The sequence below is a fragment of the Scophthalmus maximus genome, chromosome 22, assembly GCF_022379125.1.
Source record: "Scophthalmus maximus strain ysfricsl-2021 chromosome 22, ASM2237912v1, whole genome shotgun sequence".
Classification (NCBI taxonomy): Eukaryota; Metazoa; Chordata; class Actinopteri; order Pleuronectiformes; family Scophthalmidae; genus Scophthalmus; species Scophthalmus maximus.
Genome location: NC_061536.1, coordinates 1524467 through 1537308, shown reverse-complemented (window position 1 = coordinate 1537308; position 12842 = coordinate 1524467).

Here is a 12842-nt window from a genome sequence, read left to right as displayed (position 1 = left end):
GTGGCTCCACACATAATTCAACTATAAAGGCCTGTAATCTGCTTCATATGTGATTTGAAACTGCAGAGGGTGAGTGCGTGTATGTGTGTGCATGATTAGGAGGCACCTCTCATGTTCTACAGTGAGATTAGGCAATACTAAGTATTTTATGTTTGAAGCCCATATTGGAAGCAGCTGCTTTTCCCCCCAGCTGTTCCTGTGTTGCCCTTGTTGTGTGTTGAGTATTAGGAAGTCTGCTAAGGTACACTACAATAGCCCGACCATTGCTACCTTCCAAACTAATAGGAAAATACGAAACCTACAGGTATGCATGCTTGAATCTGCTAGCTGAATATTATTGAAAGTGAATTCATTAGGGTCGACGGCAGCATCAAGGTGTATTTTGCAGCACAGCAACAGCCATACATGAGTCACCCCTTTCTTACATTAGGTTCCCCGGGAACACATGCATCGTGACCCTTGACCCCTCACACACTCCGTTGTCAATTTCCTTTTCCTGACACCAGCATCTGGGTGCAGTTTTCCATTTTTGCACCCGAGGGGGTATCCTTTGTGTTTGTGTATGTACATGAGCATATGTGTGTGTGTGTGTGTGTGTGTGTGGGCACGTGTACACGTAGGCTCAGAGCATCCGGTTCTGCGATTTGGTAACGTGGTCAGTGATTGTAGCTCATTAGCGTGTGACCTTTAGGTTAGATAGAACAGAGCTGCTTGTGTGAGCCTAGAAGAATGTACAAAATGAATTTGTTTAAATCAGAGAAATCAGTGCACAGAAATAATTTAATTTAATAATAATATATTTTTATAACTGCTCGAAGTAGGTTTTACGTTATAAAGCTTCTTATAACTTAATAGTGTAAGACTTACTTGAGCAGGTTTGATAGATTTGACCGAACAACACTGGATGTAGTTTACAGGAAAAAAACAATTTAATATACTCAGCATATAAAAAGCTGCAAATTAACAAAAGTCATGTTTGATTAACATAGGGTAATTATATATACTTAACATTGAATAATATCGCTAAATGGACATAAAATTTGTGTGCTTATTAAATAAGTAATCAGCATATTTAACATAAACTAATTATCTAGATGATTGTTTGCCATTGTGCTGTACTTGAAACTCCCATATACTGTCCTCAAATTGTACAGCAGTCGACTACAGAAAGAGTGAAGTTGTGAAAAATTACATACATTTTTGCTCTAGCTAGCAAACTGTGTAAGACATAGAAAGGCTTAACTTGATTTTAAAACTCATTCGGCTATTACCTTAAGATTGTTTGTGTAAAGCTCATATACTGCCTAAAAAGTTATCATCATTTAAATAAATGAAACCCAAAAAGGCTGGGACAGCAGCTAGCACCACTTACCTGTTGTCATGTATGTGGCTGCTGCCCCGTGAAGACATGTGGGATGACAAGCCACATTACTAAGGTGTCGGTTAATCCAAATTATTTTTTTTGACACAAATACACCTGGGAAAAGGAGGAAATACTGTTTAGATAAAGCTCTAGTTTCTCATTGTTATACTAAACTACAAAATAATTTAATCAAAGCTTCAGTTGTGTGTCTATGCCCAAAAATAAAATTAAAAAAATTTGACTGAACACCATTCATAGACACTTGCACAAAAACACATAATCTCACTCTCACCCAAAAACACATTCAGGCCCATTTCGAGTGCATGTCAGTGAATTCTTCAAAACGTCGTGTCCCCGTGAATTATGGTTTTAATGGTTCATCCATTCCAATTATTCTATCAGTCACCATGGGGCACTCACTTAGTCATGGAGTAGTCTCATCAAGGGGCAGACAGGTGGGGGAGATGAACATGAAGGAGTGGGGGAGGCAGAGAGAGAGAGAGAGCAAAGAATGGAATAAAGAGAGTAAAAATCTAGGGGAGACATGTTGATATGACCCGGAGGGAGATCAGAGGTGTGGACGAAGTGGACGATCCACAGCATTGGTGGAGAGATGGGGCAGAGACGGAGTCATTCAGACAGATTGTTGGTGATGAGATCCCTCCGATACTGATAACTGTTCACGACTGCTCGGACTGTGTGGGGTTTGTTTTCTTCTCCTCGTTTCCTTGTGCTGCAACAGGAGCTACAGAAAAGTGTCCGCTGAGCTTAAACACCAGTTAAAGCACAGCTTCTGAATTCAAATCGAGGTTCCAAGTAGGTTAAGGAAGGAGAGAACGTCTCGGCAGCAAGTAATCACAGACTGAAACACACAATGACACAAAAACACATAAATGTGTCCTACAATGGCATCTCAGTGTTGTGACTTGTGCCATAAAATTGTCCCTGGCCCCTCAATCAAACATGTTATTGAGCCTCCTGTAGCTTATTACTGTTGATTGAATATTGATTTGCATGAGACCAACTACATACCTGTCCTAGATTTTACTTTTACGGACCTTATAATTTTTTGTTTATACTATATTGTGTGTTTTTTTTGTCTGGCAAGTGCATAAGAAAATTATACTTTCATGCCAGTTGCTCACATAGAACTTTTTAGTTATACCTTTGCAAAAGAGTAAATCAACAATAATACAAAAACAAGTCGTATACCACAATTTAGTGATGCCAGACCACCCTTGTGCTTATACGGAGGAAATACCACTTCAGATGTAAGTATTAAAGTAAATTGTTGTCAGCAATATGGATCACTGGTCCCAGAGGCGTTTTAATCAACCATTGCAACTCAACATGTCCAAAATGTCAGTGACAAATGCGCGGTGCGGGAGCACTGAGGGTTGAAGGTTATTGGGAGGAGAGGGAGGAATGACACGGAATGAAAGAGTGGAAGATAAAGAAATGGAGGAAGCTGGACAGGAGGCAGCAAATGGGAATGGTCAGTGATAACACAAATGAAGACAAGTAGCGATGGAGAGCTGAAGAGGTCATTGGGTCCAAAGGGGGAAGAAGTTGGCTGGGGTGTGAGAGGACACCGAACCACGGGTTGGGGTCAGGATAGGATAGACTTTATTATCCCAGTGTCTTGGACTTCACGGTGTAAAAACAAAACAATACATACATCCAAAGTCTGAAAGTTTGAAACTAACAAGTCTTATCATATGAAATCTGCCTGAGGGATGAGAATCCTTCACAGTGGAGTCTGGATGAGGAGAGCAGTGGGGGTGATGGGGGAGGATACAGCTGGTTTGTTTCATAGAGACCTGTGACGAGAAAACAGTGTTAATGCAGAAAGCCATATGCTCATCATGACTCACTGGACGCTCCTCCCTGAGCACCTACAGACAATCACTGCTCCCAAAGTTAAACGCCAGCTCCTGTTGTGTTTATTTCCTAACACTGCGGTGAGGTTGAGTAAGAAAAAAGGATGTGGTTATGTCTTGCTCAAACTTACCCACGGCTCAATTTGTGAAGAGCATTTGCTCGCTTCTATTGCCATGCAACCCACGAATAGTCAAGATCAAAAGCTACTTTTTTTTTATATTAAGCCGCCCATGCAGCATCTGGTGTTACTCAAGAGTGTGTGTGTGTGTGTGTGTGTGTGTGTGTGTGAGCGTTGTTTGGGGAATGTTGGTTTTTAGCCAGTTTAAATGCTTCTCCTTGGACTTTAAATGTTGAACAATGTCGGCACGGGATCTGAGGCAACTCATCAAAAGTGTGTGTGTGTGTGTGTGTGTGTGTGTAAGTGCTTATGGATTTGGTGCTTTTGAGTTGAATAAACAATTATTTATGTTCAAGCCTGAAAGTCTCCAACTGTGCTCTATTTGTCAGCAGTGCTTTCGACCATGCATTTCAAAGTAGTAGTTTCTATAATTTATAAGTTGGAACAAAAAACTCTGGAGTGGTTGTAGCGGGTCCAGATGAGTAAAACAGAACCTCCCGTCCTCATCCCGGGCTCACGGAGACTGAAGGCAGTTGGCAGGCTCGACCTGCATGTATACGATCGTGCAGATGGGACTGAATTCAATTTAATTTAATTCGATGTTTTCCTACTGGATTCAGACGAATAACAAAAACAGGTCCCACACATGATCAGGTGCAACAAACATTAACAGCACCACACAAATAGGATGTCACGCTTTAATCAGCTCTGTATTTGTGGATTATCTGGCATCCATCAAAACTTTTGACAATTTACCATTAGACTCCTACCTAACTTAAGCCTTAAACCTCTCATAATTAACTTTTTAAACACCTGTGGGCCATAAACACAACAGTGACTTATCACTGCATTATAAAAGTTTGGGCAAAAATGATAGCAAAGAACAACCTTTTCTACTTCTTATAAACATGATTAATCTTTTGTTGTAATGTTATTTTTTGCTCGCCATAGCCGCAACCTTTGCCTGTGTGCATTTTGGTGCACAGTGGCTTTATCGGGCCGTGTTTTGCGGAAAACACTTGTGGCTGGAAACGAGGTTAACAAGAGAAGTTCAGGCCTTTAAAACGAAAAGAATGAGCTAAAAAGTTATTAATATGCTCTGTAGAGCTAAAGGAACGTCAGGGTTGGTTGATAGTTCCCCGTGGGTTCGTCACAAAGAGTGACCCCTTTTATCTTACACATAGTTACGTGATCTATTTTTAAAGCTAAAAAATATTGCCTAGCGCAGGTTTATCTGAAATATAGTGAGTGAACGTGGTTGGATTTGCGTGCTTGCCAGAGTTGCTGTTTGGGGGTGGAGCGGAATGGCTGAGGAAGCCCAAAAACATGCCAGTGATTCTTTATTTATTGTGGTGGCGGGTTTTGAAGTGTTGATATGTATATTTTTTGGCAGCTGCTCTCTGTCGTTTAATTGACGTCATGACATGACAGGACGTTGACTTATATCTGTCACTGCAGGCTCAGGCAGCCAGGTGGACGTGTACGATGTACGATGGTACGACTGAGCTGACCCCAATCTGAACCACGCTGGACTAGTTTTTACTGAGGAAGGCGCATGGAAAAGACAGAGGATCAACGCGAGAATGTGGATAAGAGCTTGTTCCCTCTGCTTGTACAAATGAACCGACTTTATTCTTTGCCTCATCCAATACAGAGTTGATGTTCGTATATCACAGCAGCCGTAAGATTTCATCACAATTCCGCATAACAGTTTTAGTGTGGTTTTCTTAGCCATCCATTTGTGCATGCAAACCAGATGTAATACATTAATTATGATTTGTCTTTGCCTTTTAATAACTTCATATTTTGCTGCTTTAATGCAGAAAAAATAACCCTAAGTCTAAGAAATCCTTGAGGCATTTTATATTAGGCAATAAATATGGATAAAAATAGAGAGCTCAGTGTCATAAGCAATTCCATCTTAAATCAAATCTATTTTGTGCGTGTGTGTGTGTGTGTGTGTGTGTGTGTGTGTGTGTGTGTGTGTGCAGCATCCCAATCCTTCCCTCTGTGGCCGGAAAAAGCTGTTTAAAAGGAAATCTTCTTCTGAGATGTTTTGTTTTCCTCCTCTGTTTATTTCTGTTTCTATGACATAATATGCAAATATGCCTTTTTTCTTCGCTCATTATCTCTCAGGTTGGGATACATGGGAATAAATCTCTATATATGTCTTACAGTGGCCACATGTAGTTTTCTCTCAGCTGTTTTATATTTAGTCACTATCCAGGGTTGGTTGTGGAGCTGCTTAAGCCCTTGTGATGGGAATACTGGTGGTAATGGTATTAGCTGATATTCTAATAACAAAGACTGTTTTTATTAACCTGCACTAAGCAGCAATTAAGCTTATTTTTCATTTATTATATGGTCATGAATAAGGTGCCGTCATTATTTCGACAGGCAGCAGACATAAATAAACATAAGTTTGCCTTTAGAGATATGCCAGTCCAATACTTTCCTTTAATCTCTACTACAGTCCTCACCAACTCGTTAGAAACATATTTGGATCCTTAGGACCTTATAACGCTTCACGTTGTTCACAAGCTTGTTGCGAATATTTATCTGTCAGCTGTTTGCTGCTGGGCAGGGAGTGAAAGAAATTAGTTTATCAGGGCTTTTTGTTGAAATGAGAACAGGTTGAAATAAGGTGGATGAAAGTGTTGAGACTGGACGAGAACAGGAGCGTAAAACTTATAGAGTGAGCTAAAAGACTCTCAAATGGGAACTGCTGAGTCTGTGTACAAGTAACACTACAAGTAAAAGTGCTCTTAATACTTTGTGCCATTGTTTATATGAAGTGTGCAATGTGTGTGTGTATGTGTGTGTGTGTGTGTGTGTGCGTGCAATATGCTCACAGTCTAGATGCAGTGAAATTGAAATTGTCTTGTCTCCTTTTATCTCGTGACAACACTTCACTGTGTACATGGAGCTGGACTGGTCATTGTTCGCTTCTCTTGGCTCATGCCTGTGTTTCTGTAAACCGCTCCATTGTGGATTTATTTGGACTTATTTTGCATTGTATCAACGAAAAATTGCAGCCTTACACATGTTTCTCGAGTCCAAAACACTCCCAGCCTGTAACCTGGACCTGCTGTTGGCCCACCTGTAGGAAATGTTGCAGACGGCGAACAGTGGGGGTCGTGCTCCTAATGCTCTGTTACGCTGGGGACAGAGGGGAGTTAAGGTTAGCTCGCTTCTCCACAAGGAAAAAAAGACGAGACAGCATTTCGTAGGCACAGATAACCTGTTACTGTGTTTTACATTTCAAATTACATTTTACATCTGGCAGCATTAGACATTAGAGAACCATTAAGCGACTTTTTTTTTTTAATTCAACAATGCAACCAGCGATGAATCTCTTGTCTTTTTGGGGAGACTTTGACTCATTTCCCAGGAGGAAGGACGCTTTTATTTCTAAGTGAATGTGCTATAATATTTCATATCTGGCTCCTGGAATGAATTTGTTCATTGAGTGGGGCAGGGCAGCGACATTTTCAGTCCACCAATCAGCAGCCAGAAACTTGCATGAATGCGCTATAAATGTACCAAAATGACCAAACAATCAATTCAAGTTTTGTCTTTCCTCAAAATAGTTTAGTTTATGAGACTGAGCTCGTCCAAGTGTGTGGATCGTCTCTATCCACAGCTTGTACAAAAGCCCACGTGAAAAGCTTTCTAAATTAGAGGTAGATTTAATGAAGATATATTACATATCGTTGTGTTGATAGCTCCTTGAAGAATAATAATAACTAATGATTAAACTACTCAACTTTTTTTTACAGTATTGGCAAGCTTCTGTGAATGTGGCAGTTACTTTGTGACATCACTGATATGCAAATTGGCTTTTTAACATGTGACATCTGCTTAGCATTCTTTAGCTACTTCCCGTAGAAAAAAAGTTTTCAAGGATGCAGGCAGGCTGGAGGTAAGTAAGTTTTAGAAATGATTTTGGTTCATTGTCCATGATTTGTTCACTGCTAGTAGTCGAGTCATGACTGACAAGAACCCAACAGGAAGTGATGTTGGGTGTCACCATTCCCCAAAGTCTCAGTTTCTAACCTTCCAGACTTAAATGCAGACTCGAGATTATAAGATAGAAAAGTTGTTGGAGGAAATGCTGGCTCTTTGCTGCAGCCTGAAATTTAAATTGTTGATTTATTGGTTTGTAATTAGTGTCATAACATAAAGTACTCTTATGTAACCCTTGGGGGAAAAAAGCAAATTGGAAATTACCTTTTTCCATCTGACATTTTTCCCCAAAATGTCAGTTTATTCCTTACATACCATGTAAGAGTGCATCTGCCAGAAATGTGTAACACATGTGTCAGTGTAATAATCTATTCAAACACCATACAGCTGTTTCACGTTTACACGTGAAACATCTGAAACTGAATTCATTGCAATTGCTTGTATTTACTTTATGATTTATGATGTTTGAAGTTCTCACACTGAGAGCTCAAATTGGATTTCTATATCACATGGCTTGATGCAATGACCACCTCCACAGGCCAATATATGTTTGATATATTTGATGCCCTTCATCCCTTATCTTGGTGGTGTTGGAGAGCAGCTCTGGGCTTCAGTCAAACACGTGGTGTGTGCCATGCTTTGTTGCTCAGAAAGCCCTCGTCTAGCCCAGATTGGGGTCAGCGGCAGCTAAACGGCACGTTTTCTATTTCTTTTTTTTCCCATCTCCACAGCAGTCATAGCTTTGTCGGCCTGTGACACTGGGCCAGTTCTCACTGTGCAGCAGGGTCTCGCCGCTACATCAGGTTCAGCTCAGATCGCTTGTTCCGTGAGAAGCCGGATGCGACTCTCGCTTCACTTCAAGGTCAGCGCTGTGAAAGGAGGTTTTTACAGTGGCGCGCGGCTGAAGATTTTTTGCACTCGAGTCGTTCCTGATCAAAGTCACCAAAGAAAATGGAATGAAAGTCTGAAAGCATGGGTCATATGTGAACATTTTTATACCTCGACCGCACAAGTGCAACCTCAACTGCAGTGCACTGAGCTCCGTGATTCAACGACCCAAAGACGCTGCAAAATGTCTTCACCTGCTGCAATTCGCGCTGATTTTATATGTCGAACAAGATTTAACCTACAGCTGACATGAGCTATTTTCACACGGAGAGAGTAACCATGGAACACCCTAATGAATAGGTTTTACACCAGACAGGCTCAAATCCTCTGCCTGTATATCATCAGCCTGTCAGTGCGAGCCTCTCCTCCCTAACTAACTGTAAACCGTGTCTTCTCCTGACACACTATAGGGCTTCGGGGTTCGGCGTCAAAGCCCTGCTGGGTTGTTAATGACCTCCCCTGTTATCACTTCGCCGCTACTCCTCACACCTGCACTCAAGAATAATATTTACCCCGTCTGTCATCGTCGTACGGTGGACGGGTGTGTTTGTGTGCGCGCTCCTCTCTTTGAGTCAGATGCTGATGAGGACTTCCAAGCAAAAGGAGGGGGAACTTTACATGGCCTGTCTGTGTGAAACTTGAGTTTTCTCAGGAAAACTGGATACCAGTGCAGGAGCAAAGCCTCCCATGTCACTCATAATGTTTCAATTAGGCGTTACTTATATGCATGATCATGCATTTGTGTGTGTGTGTGTGTGTGTGTGTGTGTGTGTGCTCTGCTCTGTTTTGTGCATTTACGTGGCCGCCAGATAATAACTAGGTGGATATTTTTTAGGCGTGGATGAGCTCGGGCGGCATGCTTCTCTCAGTAGGCTATGATAAACATGCCATCCACTGGTGAAACAAGACGCGATGGCTTGACAGTTAAGTCAGATCCCTCTGAGAATTTAAACATGAGCAGGGAACGAGAACGTTTCGGCGGGGGGACTGAGAGAATGGAGAGGGGCCAACGTTTTCCTTGCCTGTTTTCAAAGTTCGAGGAGGCTGGGGAATCGTTTGTAATGTGAAAGACAACAACTGGAGGATAGTTCCTTTCAGTTCTCACCCGTGAGAAGATCTGCACAGCGGCTTTTTTGGATTTCCATGCATTTGATCCTCTGAAATTTTCAATGCGCTTGTGCTCTTACTGTGTTTAAAGTTTTTTTGTTTGAGATTATGAAGTGAAAATGCAAAATCAAAGACGGTAGAATTGGCCCACTCTGGCAGATATTCAGATAACAACTGAGCAGCACTGGTTTGCCAAGCGAAGTAGATATAAATCAGACAGTTGCCTGTAAGACTGTGACGGTGATAGTACTGAATTGTTAAAAGCCATAGCTCAGCATTTTTAGAAATATGCTTACTTGCTTCTTTGCCATGAGTTACATCATGACATCAACCATGCTACTATTTGTCTATACAATAAGAAGCCAGAGCCAGGCAGCAGTAGGTGAGCGTAGCTCAGCATAAAGACCGAGCCAGGCACTACAGCCAGTCTGGCTGTAGTTTCAGGTTTAACATACCCATTTAAGAGTGGTCTGAATCTTCTTGTGTCATTGTCAACATGAAATGATCAGTCATATTTACCAAATTATAAAACTGTGTCTTAACAGACATAATTCTCACAGCTCTGCATTTTATCTGCTTTTTTTCTATTTCCTCTTTCGCTATAAACCTTAATTTTAAATGTGATTTTTTTTTTTATCAGGTATGTTACAAGCCAGTCAGAATAAACTCACCTACACCTGACCAACTCCACATAACTGTATGGTATATTACATGACATTTATTTAGCTGACGCTTTTGTCCAAAGCAACTTTCAATCAGTGCATTCAACCATGAAGATATTACTGAAAAAGTGCAAGAATCATGAGAGTACATTTATCAAACAGGCAAAAACAGCTTCAAGCGCTCCCTTGAGCATTGTATTTTATTTATTCATGTTGATTCAAGGAGAATTTTTCAGTCTGCGACGGAAGCATTGGAGGGATTCTGCTGTCCTGATGTCGATGGGAAGATTCCAGCATTGAGGAACCAGGACAAAAAACATACGGGATTTAGATGAGCGGCGGCTGCCCACCCCTCACAGTGAGGGAGTAGCAAGCCGTTTGGCAGAGGCAGAGTGGAGTGGACGGGCTAGGGTGTAAAGTTTGACCATGTTCTGGATGTAGGAAGGGCCTGAGCCATTCGCGGCACGGTAGCCAGTACCAGTGCCTTTAATTGGATTCAAGCTGCCATGGAAAGCCACTGCAGGGTGCGGCGGAGTTTTGTAGTGTGGGAGAATTTTGGTAGGATGAAGACCACCCGGTCCACTGCATTCTGGATGAGCTGCAGAGGTTGTATGGCACATGTCGGCAGACCAGCTAGGAGTTAGTTGCAGTAGTCCCATGAGATGACAAGAGCCTGCATCAATACCTGCGTTGCCTTCTCTGTGAGGAACGGACGTATCCTCATGATGTTGTGGAGGATGAATCTCCAGGATCGGGTCGTCAGGACAGGTGATGGTCCAGTGTCACACCCAGGGGCCTTGCAGCTGGTTTGAGCTGGAGTCACCACAGAGTTCTCAATGGTGATGGAGAAGTAATTTGGTGGGAGAAGCCTTCCCTGGGAGGAAGAGCATCTCAGTCTTGTCCAGATTGAGCTTCAGGTGGTGCATCGTCATCCACAGAGAAATGTCAGTCAGACATGCAGAGATCCGTGCTGCCACCTGGGTTTGAGATTGTGGAAAGGACCAGATGATTTGGGTGTCATCTGTATACAGTAGGAGAAGCCATGTGAGTGAATAACAGAGCCTTATGACCTAGTGTAAAATAAAGAGAGAGGGGGACCAGAACAGAGCCCTGAGGGACCCCAGTAGTGAGGTCAAAAGCTGCTGAGAGGTTGAGCTGGATGACAACAGAGAAGGGTTAAGGTGCCTCTGTCTTGAATCCAAATGAGAAGGATGGAGAATGTTGTTGTAGCGTTTTCGAAAAAAGAAATTCAAATTGGTTGAGTGTGGGTTTCTTCATAAGAGACTTCAATCTTGCTGCTTTAAGAATGTTAAGAAAATAACCAGTTGTATATATAAACAAAGTATATCTGCATACAAAGTACTAACAAAAATCCAGGTATCAGCTCTCTTTTAATCACTCTTAATATTTCTTTGTATCGGTTACACACTGTATCAAAGGGTTAAAACAATCTAAGCTCGATGTTGCAATTTCCAACTGCTTAAAGGAAGCGACTCGTGAGGATTACAAGAAAGAACTATTTTGCCATTTGGATTTGCAGAACGTTGCTGACATTGTCACTTTTGAAACATACTTGTTGGAGAAGTGGCACTGAGGCAAACACTTCACTGTTCACTAGAGCATAATGAATTAGAGGATTGGAACAATGCCTGTTCATGGTCTCAGCTAAATACAGCTATGGTGTACTCTATTTGGATGCACAGCACTGCTCTCACTTTACATTGTCGGCCTGATTGCATGGATGTTCAGAGATACAAGCAGATTACTGGATAAAATAACTTCAGATCATTTCAGAACTATTGGCTATAAGTGTTCACCAGCCTGGTAATAGTTAATATTTAATCCATTTGGGTAAAGTATGCAAAGGGCAAAAACAACTTTTGAGTTAGAGTGTGATAAATGCTTTGAGAGAAACTGGGCAAAACAAATACAGCACATGAGCCACCACAGAGCTGGTATCCTAATTTGTTGTTCATAGGGGTCTGCTGTATCCCTGTTGTGTACAATAAATCTCAATTTACTAATAAATGCATCCCCGCTCAGCGTCCTCAGTACTGTCTTTATCCTCCCTGAGGAGGACAAATGTGCAGCTGAGGCCTCCACAGCAACCAGCCACCTCTGCAGATGGGCATCTGATAGTGTGTATTTGCTGCCATCTAGTGGAAATATGTAAACTGCTTTATTTGGTGTAATGTACGGCTTGTACAATAGGGGTCACTATAAGGTCATTTTTCACATTTCCATGAGTTTTGTTTATTCAGCCTCAGCCGGCCACTTTTTTTTATAAGTGTGGGAACCAACCTGCACTGTGTGAAATGGCCAGCAGATGTCAGTAAAGGATTCAATAGGGTACCTCTCTATTACCCCTTTATATCTGCAGGTAACAAATGAGTTGCTGGTCACTGCCAGTGCTGACAAAGTGAATATTACATCCCCTTTGCTTCAAGGGGCTTTACAGTCCTCTCACCCATGTAGTAGAGCATTAAAACATCTTCAATCATAATGGGAAATGATTGGAGATATTTACACCAACATCCAAATGTAAGTGTCAGGCAAAAATGATTTGATAAAAAAACAACACTCTGAGACTAATTTGCAAAGAGAGACACAAAAAGAGATAGAATGGATTCTCAGCAATCTGTGTTCTTTACTCGGTTAGCTTTACCATCAGGTTTCAATCATTGATCCACTCCCTCCAGCTTTGGGGGGAGCTCGACTGCTGCTTTACCTGACTGGTTGTGTTAATTATTCATAAAGCATATAGAAACTGCCTTTTTCATGCATATTCAAAAAGGTCTGCTCCTGTGTCAAGTCTCAGGTTTGTGTGTATCTACGTATTCATGTACATACACTATGT